Source organism: Ceratotherium simum, chromosome 8, assembly GCF_057802395.1.
Source record: "Ceratotherium simum simum isolate JZ-2026a chromosome 8, ASM5780239v1, whole genome shotgun sequence".
In the NCBI taxonomy this organism is placed as follows: Eukaryota; Metazoa; Chordata; class Mammalia; order Perissodactyla; family Rhinocerotidae; genus Ceratotherium; species Ceratotherium simum.
In genome coordinates, this window is record NC_141907.1 from 77,950,037 (window position 1) to 77,963,468 (window position 13,432).

The window sequence follows — 13,432 nt, forward strand, 5'->3', positions numbered from 1 at the left end:
CACGCGCACTTAACCGCTTGCGCCACCGGGCTGGCTCCTGGCACAACTCTTTAAGGCACTGAAAGGAAAAAAAAAAAAGATGAAGAATCTGCCAACCTAGCAGTGATACTCAGTAAAAATCTATTTAAAAAACAAAGGTGAAATAAAGATGTTTTCAGGCACATGAAAGCCAAGAAAATTCATCACAAGCAGACGTACAATACAAAAACTGTTAGAGGAAGAACAAAAGGAAAATGTTACCAGATGGAAATTTGGATCCATACAAGAAATAAAGATCCCAGGAATGATTAAAACATGGCAAATTATAAAAGACATTTTTCTTCTATTTTAAATCCCTTTAAAAGATTTTTGACTGTTTAAAGCAAAAATAATAATGCATTGCAGAGTGTATAATATGTGTAGAAGTAAGGTCTATGACAAAAACAGCAAAAAGGAGTAGGGGAAGTGGGAGAACACTGTCGTAAGTTTGTTACATGCTAAGTGGTATAATATTGTTTGAATAAAAACTGTAAGCTTAAAAACATGTATATTATAGATCCTTTGAGAAACCATGAAAAAATAAAACAAACAGCTAAAGCCAATAAACAAATAGTGGAGACAGAATGGAATATTAAAAATAATTAATCCAAAAGAATGCAAGAAAACAGAGAGGGGGAAGAAAAGCAGGCCCCAAACGGGACAAATAGAAAACAAACAGTAATTTGGTAGATTTAAACCCAAGTCCGCAATCCAACTTCTTGGTATTTACTCAAATGAAACAAAACATATGTCCACACAGAAACTTGTAAGCAAGTTTATAAACTTTTTTTTAAGTTTATATAAACTATAAACACCCAAAAATCCAACAACTGATGAATGGATGAATAAAATGTGCTATATCCATTCAATAAAATACTTTACAGCAATAAAAAAGAACAAACTACTTATACATGCAAAGACACGGATGAATCTCGACAGTATTATGCCAAGGGAAAGAAGCCATCCACAAAAAACTACATACTGTACAATCTCAGTTACATGAAGTTCTGGAAAAGGCAATACTACAACAGAAAGCAGGTCAGTGGTAGCCAGAAGCTGGCAGGGCAGGAAGAGGATTGACTACAAAGGGTCAATGAGGGAACTTTTAGAGAGTGATGCAATTGTTCTAAGTCTTGATTGTGATGGTGGTTACACAATGGTATACATTTGTCAAGACTCATTGAATTATTTATTTAAAATTACCCCTCAGTCAAGCTGACATTAAAATAAATTAATGATTTGACAATCACATCTTTAAAAATAGCAAGTTGACATTACAAGTAAGCTAGTGAACGCCCTTGAAATAAGACCCCAGTGTGGAGAGAAGGGTAACTCACTGGAAGACTGCAAGGGGGAAAGATCAGTAGTAGAACCTATGTTCCAGGAATGCCTGCACTGAGGGTATTAATAGAGACCCTAATCCCTTCTCTATAGGAGTCTGTTAAAATATCCCTGTGAGCTTTGGCTACTCTCTTATCTAAACAGAAAGAATGACTTCACGACAGCTAGTCCACTAACTGATTTCATGTCGAAAGCATCAGGTAATATGGCAAGCCGGAATACCCTTGTATTTGCTACCTCGCTCCAAAAAGCAAACAAACAGGCCTCATTTAGCTAATTGAGACCAACTGGTTTTGGTCTTAAGCAGTCATTGGATTAAAGCAGATGACAGATGCTTTTGAGCTAGATGTGTATAAACCATTTTAGAGCCTGAGGCAGGGCATATCGTACTACAAGTGGAGCAGTGTAAGGCGTAGCTGGGGAAAGAAAGCAAACTCTAAACTAAGGAACCAGTTGACAGTAATGCCACAAGGAAAGTTAGAAGGGGGAGCTGAAGATGCACCTGTCTGCTCCTCAGGCTCTTTAAAGGATTTAGAGGTTGGATAGTTTTAAAACCTCTCTTAAGCAGGTAGACTTTTCATGCTATCTGCTTACTATATAATCTCTTATTTAGCTATTTAATTCTTATTAACTTATTGGTATATTAAAATTTTTAAAAATAAAAGTGATATGTGAAGAAGATTTTTTAAAAGCCTCGAACAAGTACAGAAACGTAGGAAAAAGAAAATTGAATGTATCTCTTCCCAATAACTATGCCTATTCCCTTCTAGAAACATAAGTAATGTTCAAGTCTCCTGACTTTTGTATAAATGTGATCTTTATGCTGTAGCACCTAAGATTTTGAGATTTCTTATTTCTAATTCTTATATATATTTATATCATCAAGCATCCCTCTGATTTTCCCTTAAAAACCTTTGCTCTCTCATTTGCCTTGACCCTTCTCCACATCTCAGTAAACAGCACACTCATTCATTCATATGCTCAAGGCAAAAATGTTGGAATCATTCTTGGTTCCTCTTTTTCTTTTTAATTACACTCCATATTTAAGCCACCAGCAAATATCTTCAGATCCACTCCCAAAACATTTGCAGTATTCCACAGCTTCTTACCACATCGACTACTGCCACATGCAGATTCAAGCCACTCTCCCTCTCCTAACTGGTCTCCCTGATTGCACTTTTACCTTTTAAAGTCTGTGTTTATGGAATTATGTCCTACCCCTGTTAAAAGCCCTCCAATGACTTTCTGGATGCTGGAATCAAATCCAGACTTCTTCTTGGGCTACAGAGCCTGACACCTGGTCTTTGGCTGCTTCTCTGATCTCATATCGGACTTCTCTCCCTCTAGTTCATTTTACTCCAGCAAAACTCATGTCCTTGCTGTTCTGAAAACAAATTCAATGCATTTCCTTCTCAAGATTGTTTTTGTTTTTTGCCTTTTATTCTACCTGAAATGCTCTTCCTGACATATTTGTGTGGCTAACTCTTTTATATCACTCAACAGTCTGCTTAAATGTCACCTCCTCAAAAATCTATTGTCCTAAAATATCACCCCATCCTATCACACCGTTACTCACAGTCCCCTTATCCTGCTTTATCGATCTTAACAGCATTTATCATCACTTGCAAATAATGCATGTACCTGTTTCATTGCCTATCAGACACACTAAAACATTAACTCCATGAGAGCAAAGACTTAGTTTATTTATCACAATAGTTACATCCCTAGAACAGTGCCTGTCACAGAGCAAGCACTCAATAAATATTTTTTGAATGAATAAACGAAGGCCTCCAGCACTTTTAGCTATCTAGATCATTTAATCAAGTGCTTCCTACCTCATTAAACTGGGATCACTACTGGGACCACCAAGTACAGATCAATTGGAAATATCTTTTCTTTTTCTCTGTTAGAGATGCAAAGAAAGAGCCAACCAAAAAGAACTGAACCACATCCAGTACTGGCTTTTAGTATATTATCCATAATGTAACACACTAGACTGGGTGATTAATTATGTGTTAGAATCTTTGCCTCAAAGTAGATACAGAAAAAAAAATTAAGAAAATAGTGTTAATGTTTGTGTATTTCAGAGACTATTTATTTGATCTATTGTTTTTAGACACAGAGTCTCATTCCTCAGGAAGTCTTGACAGATGTCTCCCGAGGAAGGTTGGGTCCATCAGCGTTAATCACACACTTGTTTGCTCCAGATACTCTCCCTGCTTCCACAAGTCTTCAGGGCTGTGGTGTTCTATATTAAGCTAGATCACTCTGATCCAGCTTGTTCTGGAACACTGCCAAAGCTAGGGACTTTGAAGTCCTTTTTAAAATTGCAGGGTGGAACTGCATTCTCTGAGGGTTTGTTTGTGGTCTTCATGATGGAGATAATGATCTTTCTTGACTTTGGACAATATTGTTAATAGATGGGTTTAATCTGTTTATATCCACAAGAAAACATGCTATAACTAAGAAAGGAAAACTTTAATCATTTTTTGCGTTCTCCAATTTAAACAAATGAGATATGAGATTCAAAAGCACCCCTAAGATAGCCCAGCCCTCTCCTAGGATATGTAACAATTTAATCCATTACTCTTGCCCCATGGTTCATTTGGCAAGATGCTATCTAGCAATCCAGTAAAACAGCCAATTAAGGGAAAATTTTTACTCTGTTCATGGTTTCCAGTAAAATATAGATGATGTTAAGATAAATTGAGGACTTCAGTCTAAAATATCTCGAAGGTTGCATTAACGAAAAGATGTCTCGATTTGGATATTGCTTGCAGGTTTCACACACTCAAGTGGTCCTCACTTAACAAAGAAAACAATGTAAATCTCAAATATGCTGGTAATTTAATCTAGTAATCATATATTGACATATAATACATAATATTTTGAAACCCTTGGATATGAAGGGACTAGGACAGAAAAAATGGACTTACAAAGCTGGGTTGTATAACTTTTGTCTTGAGTTTAAAATATAATGAAATCTGTCTAAAGTGGCATTGGTGATGGTACTGTTATGAAGTAAGGGCGCTACATTGGAAATCCCTGGGGATTACCAATGATAGGCTTGCAAGTCAATAAAAAAATACCAGACTATTTTCTGGATATAGTTTTTACACTTGTGGAATTAGCAATTGATCCATGTCAAAACTCATGCAATAATAGGCCTTATCAAGGCTAAGTTCTACTGTACTTATTCAGTTTTCTCATTTGGAGTGAGGTCAACTCGGATGTCTTCTTTAATCCATCTTCTCCTGGTAGCGGCTATGTAGACTGTTCCTTAAACTGGGAAATGTTCTGGGGTTTTGATGAAACTGTGTAATGAAACTAAGGGCTTCCCCCTGAGCTAAGCACACAGTAGGTACTCAGTAAATCCCATTTTCTTTCATTTTATATGCCATGTTTTCTAATTTCTGAAATGATGCTTACATTCACGTTTGGATTCTATATTGTATTCTCTTATAGTTGCTAGAAAGTGCCATAAAATAAACAGAGCATATAGAAAAGCTTTTATCCTTGAGTGTCTCTGTTGCTACATGTATAGCTTTCATTAAGAACTTGTTTATAACTTTCAAAGGAAATAAAAGGAAAAATTACTCAGTGAGCAGTGGAGTGGTAGAGTTACAATTGAAAGATTCTTGGCAATGTAATTTTGAAGAAACAGAAATAATTCCATACTAAAAACTCTTCAGTTTGGCTAAGTAAATAGATACTTTCCACTATCTCACACATTACCTCTCTTTCAACAAGGTTCTATTGTTCTTCTTATCTCAAGAGATCTCATACTTTATAGAGATCAAATAGTGGGTTGCACTTGGAATTCTTGGGCAGGCCTCAAAAGAAGGAAATTTGAAGGAAAAAGAAAACTTTGGTTTAGTTCATCCATGGTTGTATTTTTTGGTTGTTTATTTAAGGACCTGTAGGCAAATATGAAAAACGCTTCTTCCTCTATGTGAGTAAATGTAATTGCACTGTATACGATGTTAGAAACCAATCACCGTTGAGCATGGAAAAAAAATTTCATCACTTTAAATCATGATTCAATATAAAGATTTTTAACTTAAAGCAACACATATTTATTGAGCACCTACTATGTGGTAGATACTCTTCCAAGACCTGAGGATATGGCAAGAACAAAAAAAGTCCTTGTCCCTGTGGAGAGTGCATTCTTGTCGGGGGAAGATTTATCTTGAGCCCCACTCAAGATGGCTTAGTTACTCAACTATCTAAAGAATTTCTATAAGAATCTCATCAACCAAGCTTACTTTCTAGCAGAGACTCTGAAACATAACACTGAAATTTCTATATAATGTGCAGATATAGCAAATAATCAAAGTGATTTAGTGATATGATACCTTGCTTAATAGTCTTCACCTCATAAAACAAATTCCAGAAATAAAAGGACTGAATAATATGAAAGGCACAGATGTAATCATAAAGGATCTAGAATATGAGACAGGCCTCTCCACAAAGTGATTTATTAGTAAGAGAGTAACTTTATAAAGTTGAGCCTCTAAGCCTATAAAATATTTATGGAAGACTCCTGGGTTCCTAACCAAACTGATTTCAAATTAACGAGAAATAATATTTTCAAACTATTTTTCAAAAATGATATAGGAATCATCCTCCTCAGGGGAGTCTTGACATTCCAAAGTAAGAGCAGAAATTACAGATTTGGTACGCTTTGGTATATTACTGTTAAAAAATATATAACACTTTCCTTGGTTCGTAACTGCCTTCTTTCTCTCCCTGTCACCTCATTCCCTATTATTATTACTTCTCTGTTTTTCTTTGCACTCTTAGGAAAAACAAACAACAGCAAAAATATCATTTATCTCTTTGTACACATTAAACTGCTGATACCATTTTAAATAGCTGTGTAGGTAATACATGGACATGGGAGTGAAAAGTTTGAAAGCTTTTCATTTAACCCATGGACATAAAAGCCATTTAGATATGTTGAGATCTGTTAAACTGGAAGCAAAGTGGAAGACTCTGACCCTGAATGATTATTAGGAAAAGTGGGGGTTTCCCTTTCCCATCTCTTGCTAGTGTTGGTATAACAGTAATGAAAAAACAGAAGGAGAGATTACTCTTTAAAAGAAAAAAAAGGCATAATATTTTCCTTGCATTTTTTATTTCCAAAAGTCCTATGTCAGCCAAACTTCAACCACTAGCTCTGTAACTTTGAGCAAGTTGCTTAATCTTTCTAAAGGTCAATGTCCTCATCTGTAAGTGTGAATAAAAATTGTAGCTACCTCATAGGGTTGCTGTGAGAATATGCAGGTATAACACCTAACCTAGTGCACTGCACACAGTAGGCACACAATAAAGAGGGCCACTATTATTTGTTATTCCTCTTAAGCCAGATAACCAAAAATGTATGTGGTTATACTGAGAAATATTAAATAAATATTTAATGACCACACACTATGTGCCTATCACTGCAGTAGGTGCTGGGGGTATATCAGTGCACAAGACAAACCAATTCTGCCCTCATGATGCCTATGGTCTGGAAGGCAACGGTGACGTTAAATAATAATTACTCAAATTACTAGTATATAATTACTATCATAATGAGGGCTACGATGGAAAAGTCCAGGTGCTATAAAAGTGTAAATACAGTGTGTGGGGATGGATGACTTACCCTGAAGAGTCAGAGAAGGCTGCCCAAGGGAAGTAACATTTCAACTGAGATCTCGAGTCAACAAGACAGATTTATGGAGGTGGGACTGATGGGATATTGTGAGGTTATTCAAATGCATAAGTAAAACCACAAAAAAGATCTCATTTCAGCTGAAGACGTTTTTATTTGAAAACAATAGAAATATTTCTAAAGGTCCTTACAATTTGAAACTGTTATTATAGGGTATTACTAGATTATTAGACTCAACATGAAAATTAAGACAATTTTATTTAGTGAAATACATTTAAATGGATCAATTTGTTAAAAATTCAGGTGTTGTATATTTAAACAGCTGGGATTTAAAAAGATCAGTCTTACTAAACTTCAGGCTTCTAAGATATAACTTACAACATGGCAATGGATAAGGTTTTATTTTCTCTGGGGAGTTCTTTATTTGTTTGTATTTTTAGGCATCGTGAAGTGGAAAGAACACTGAATCTGACGTCAAGAGGTCTGGGTTCTATTTCTGACCGTTACTCGCTCACTAGGGAGCCATAGGCAGGGCAATTAAACTACAGCTTCCTCTTGTGTAAAAGGGGATATTATTTACAAACACTCTGCATTACAGAAGCTCAGCACAGGAGCGTTGTTAGCTCAGGAGACGACATGGTGGTATGGATTGGGGTCAGAAAGTTCCTAGGACCTCATTCCTCTTTCACCTCAACTCTGTTTGCCCTCTTTTCTGGCTTTACCACAGGAGAGCTCCAGAAGTCTCATTACCTTAAGACTGAAAAAAGAAAGAGAAAAAAGAAAAGATCAGCAGCACTGGGTAACAGTAATGGCACAAATAACTAAGATGAGCAAAAATGAACCTGAGAATAAAGAGGACATGATGAGAACTAAATATTTATCACCACAGTTACATGGGAGTCTTTTATCTTCTGGGTGGTTCTTGGCGTCCTGTTGCCAGAAATAATCACACTTCTATGAGAACCAACCAAACTGTTTGCATTCTCAGAATTTCTCCTGCATCCTGCTCTTCTTTCTAAGCAACTTTCTGCCTTTCCCATCCCATTCTCCTTTCTTTTTGTTTCCTTGTCTCTTCTCCTTTGTTTTCCTTGCCTTCTCACTTGCTATTCTTTTCCCTACTCCTACTTTCCCCTTCCTGTTGCTTCCTCACATAAGAATACAGGCGTTAATTAAAACCCATAATAACCACAGCAAAAATGTATTTTAATAAAAGCCTTAAACATTATAATCAGTTGTTATAACTACGTAGTACAATAGCAAATTTGTCAGCAGATAAAATCCAAAGGTCACCCAGTACTACTTGCAAAGTTCCATTTGTAAGAAAGTAGTATCCTACCACTCACATGTTGGCACTTACAACAAAAGTGAAAATGTGAAGAATGGTAAGCATTGTATTTATGCTCAATGTGTAAGCCACTCAGCTGAATATATCACACTCTGATATTGTCAGATAATTTTGTTTTCATTTGTCAGGTGAGTTCTTCAAAGAAATTACTTATCAATCCATAATGGTTGTAATTATATAGATAAGAAAATAAACATAGGTAAATAAATCTGAAGGAAAAAAATAGAAGATTGTCTTAGATTTTTATGGAACTAACCAGGGAATTTTTTAACTTCAAAACTAAATAGGGAATTATTTTGGTGAAACTATCTATACCCAACAATATATTTGCATGTAACCAAACGTCATTATTTCAGAGATAATGAAATGTTACCGAGATAATGAAATATTACTGATATCAAAATGCTACAGCAAGGAAATTCCTCCCCAACCCCACATTCTGTCACTAAATGCTCTACAAGCTAATCCTCTTAGAACAGACTAGCAGAGGAGGAAACTGCTCTTTACAAATGCCAGAATCAGAAAGTGTTGACAATCCATAAGGCTACAATGCAATGTTCTCCAATATTATTCTTTTGGTTGGAATTGATTTTTAAGAATTCATGTCAGTAGACAGGCTGTTTGATCAAGTCAAATTCTTACAGATTGGCTAGGGTTGGGTTAGAAAGGAAGCCACTTAGAACAAACGAAGGAAGTCATGAAACTTCTGGCTCTGTTGACTAAACCGTCTCATTTATTCCTTTGTTACTTAGTATGAGATAGCTAATGAAATAGAAATTCTAATCCTATAATTTGAGAACTCTTGAAATTGTTTCCATTCTCAAACCTTTGATAAAGAAAAGCTAACAGAGCAATAATAAATTGGTAGCATATGCATGCACAAAGGAGAAACAGTCTATTTTATTAACCTTATAGAGAAACAAATATAGCAGAATCGACAAGCTTGCAAAAAGACAAAAATTTTTTTCCTGATGTTCAAGTTGAAAATAGTGAGAACTTTGATTCTCTGGGAAGCCATCCTATTGAGATTGGCCTATAGACTAGTCTTTCTTTAACAACCCTAGAAAAAAAACTAGAGTCCTTTGTCTGAAAGCTGGAAAAACAGGAAAAAAATCTGTGTTTGTGTTTTGCCAGTATTCAAATCTAAATGACCTGAGGGATGGTAGATAGCACACCCAGGAGTGAATAGTTTCTAAGTGGATTGCCTCCTAGACTTCTGCAAGGGGCTGGGAGTTTCCCTCTAAATAGAAGATATTAATTTAAAATGCTACTCAGGTAGGTAAACTACAATCTTAGAAATTGGATATCTTCATAGTGAAGTGTTTTAGTAATAGAAAAGAATGGAAATTAGGAACTTGAACAAGGAAGAGTTTGAAAGTAAGCCCTTGTTAAGGCTCTCCAACCCTGGCCTGGGGCAGGTGTGTTATGAATATCCTAATTACCCAACAAGGGAAGAGTCCATCTGCTTATCCCAACAGGATGAGGTTCTCCCTAACTTCATTCACCTCTTTTTATTCTGATTCTATTCTTTTTGTGTGTGTGTGTGAGGAAGATCAGCGCTGAGCTAACATCCATGCCAATCCTCCTCTTTTTGCTGAGGAAGACTGGCCCTGGGCTAACATCCGTGCCCATCTTCCTCCACTTTATATGGGATGCCACTACAGCATGGCCTGACAAGTAGTGAGTCGGTGCCTGCCCAGGATCCAAACCCAGGCTGCCAGCAGCTGAGGGCACTCACTTAACTGCTACACCCCTGGGCCGGCCCCCTGATTCTATTCTTGATGAGCCATCTTCTAACCTAAATTTTATTTTTCAATTAAACTTTCCTGGAAATAAAATGAAAGTCAGCATTCCAGATTGCTTCACGAGTATCCTTTATTATAAATTAACAAATTGAATTTTTGGGTTTTTCATTAGCTTTCAGTGAACTTTATTATTAGCATGAATGTGTCCCTGAGAGTCTGTCTATTCCATAGTTGAACTAATAAAAGTGAATTTCTGAACATGCTCAATTTTAATTGAAGGAGACCTCACAAAGATTTATTTGCTCGGGGAGTTTCAAACTGGAAAAACCCTGCCAAGTGTTCTCTTTTTAACTAACTCTTTAAGTGCAGCATAGATGAACTAAAGCCCACATTCCTTCATTTAACCTGAAAAATAGTTTGTGCAATCTTGTCATGTATAAAACTTATCTTTGTTTAAAACTATGTATAAAACTAAAATTATATTAATGATGGTCATTGTTGAGGCTGGGTAATGGATACATTGGGAGTTAATTATATTTCTCTTTCTATTTTTTGTATGTTTCAAAATTCCATAATAAAAAGTAAAATAAAAAAACAAACAAAAAGACATATCAAGAGATTGAAAATCCATCTCCAAAGAACTTTCTAAAATTGAGGTAATGTGATTTGTTTGCTGCCTGGATTTTCAGTGTATTTGTCTCCACAACAAGCAAAACAAAAAAAACAAGTTACTCGGGCTGTGCTATCAGGTGTCCCTTGCTCTGTCTCTTGTCTGTGCTGCGTCTTGGCCAGCAGGCACTATATTTGGATCTGGGGGTACAGCTGATGCGCTGGCTCAGGTTGTAATGCACCAACTCATTTCTTTTCCAGGAGAGATTGATGCTTGTTTGCCCCTGCGGATCACATTGAAATAGCTGTGACATAGGCAGGATTTTGATTCTCCTAGAGGTACCTCTGTTGTCTTGATTAAAGAACTAGAAGTTCTCCTTGTACTCCAAGGCCTCTGTCCTCTTGTGCACCAACAGGATCTCATGTTCAAAATTTATATATGCTCCTGTCTTTGGGCCAGAAACACTTTAGTGTTACCAAGGCTAAATTCTGAAATGATACACTGATTTAATTATCATATAATTTACATATGATATTATATATATAACTTTTTATATATTTAATATTAAATTCTAAATATTATAAATTTAATAAATACTAAAAATAATATGATTTATAAGTAATATAAAATTATATTAAGTATAACTACAAGAATTTTGTCAAGGAATCTGACCAGATGGATATAAAGAAAACTAGAGATGCCCTCAGTTTTTTCTCCTAAAGAATAAATCCTACATAGAGAGACTTATCAGCCTAATAAATTCCATTACACGAGATATTCAATTATTGTTAATTTGGACAATGTGCCTCATTTACTTCACCGTGGTAATCATTGTACTTGTATTTTTCACAGCACTTTTTGTCATATTACTTTAACTGGGGTGTTAAATGTGCTTGTTTAAAAAAAGTTATCTGGGGCCTGCCCCATGGCTTAGCGGTTAAGTGCGCGCGCTCCGCTACTGGCGGTCTGGGTTCGGACCCCAGGCGCGCACCGACGCACTGCTTCTCTGGCCATGCTGAGGCCATGTCCCACATACAGCAACTAGAAGGATGTGCAACTATGACATACAACTATCCACTGGGGCTTTGGGGAAAAAAAGGAGGAGGATTGGCAATAGAGGTTAGCTCAGAGCCAGTCTTCCTCAGCAAAAAGAGGAGGATTAGCATGAATGTTAGCTCAGGGCTGATCTTCCTCACAAAAAAAATAAATTAATTAATTAATTTAAAAAAATAATTAAAAAGTTATCAAAATTATCTTTTAACATTTAATATATCTTTGATTAAGACTACTCTATTAAGGGCTGGCCCTGTGGCTTAGTGGTCAAGTGCACGCGCTCCGCTGCTGGTGGCCTGGGTTCGGATCCTGAGCATCCACCGAGGCACTGCTTCTCCGGCCATGCTGAGACTGTGTCCCACGTACAGCAACTATAAGGATGTGCAGCTATGACATACATCTATCTACTGGGGCTTTGGGGGAAAATAAATTTTAAAAAATTATAAAAAGAAAATGCTCTATTAAGATTAAGGTATATTGATATCAAATACCTGGGTTAAATTAAATTAAATATTTGAAAATATCTAATAGCTTGGTTTTATCTAAACCCAATTTGTTTTTTTGTTTTTTGTTTTTTTTGTGTGAGGAGATCAGCCCTGTGCTAGCATCTGCCAATCCTCCTCTTTTTTTTTGTCAAGGAAGACTGGCCCTGGGCTAACATCTGTGCCCATCTTCCTCCACTTTATGTGGCTTGCCAAGCAGTGTGTTGGTGCGCGCCCGGGATCCGAACCGGTGAACCCCGGGCCGCCACAGCAGAGTGCGTGCACTTAACCGCTTGTGCCACGAGGCCGGCTCCTAAAACAAATTTGTGAATACTTTATTTTTCAGATTTAATTGGGATGTTTAACTTTGTATTGATAGAACGACCATATATATGTTCTCAAATTTTCCTTCCTAGAAGAAATTCATAGAGAAAACCAAACATTCTGTGGAGATTTTAAGGTTTTTCATTCTTTTTCACATACTGAAAAATAAGTTATTATTATCAAGAGGCCCCTTTCTGTAGGGAAGGCTATAAATCTTAATTGAAATAGTGGTTTCAGCTTAAAATGTTTGAAGAAAATATTTCTTATTATGAGGTTCAGAGATTTATGTCTTAATCTTGAAATGACTTTTATTATGATCGATCTTTTTACCTTATTGCAGCTTACTCATCTAACACTCCTTGTCAGTGAGGCAAAAACATAAAAATCATCAAGGAAGTTAACATTCTGAATTAGAACCACATTGCGCTGAATCAGACTTGATTGAAAAGAAAATTTCAGAAATACAAACTTCCATAATCTACTCTGTAAAAGCAACCACATATTTCAGTACAGTACATGTGCTCTATAGTCAAATTCTTTAGGTTCAAAGCCTGGCTCTGCCTATACTAGCCAGCTGGACAACAGTAAATAAGTTATATTAACTCTGTCCCTTCATTTCTTTATCTGAAAATAATATGACCTAGCTCCTGTGGTTGCTGTGAGGATCAATAAGTCAATATGTATAAAGGATTCAGGTGAGTATCTAGCTAATAGTAAGTGTTTAATAAGTAATGGTTATTATTCAAAATTTCAATTTATTTCAAATATTTTTGTTATAATATATGCCAATGTATATAGCAATACATGTGTATATAACAATGTTATTTGTATTAATATGTACTAAAAATAGTACTCCTC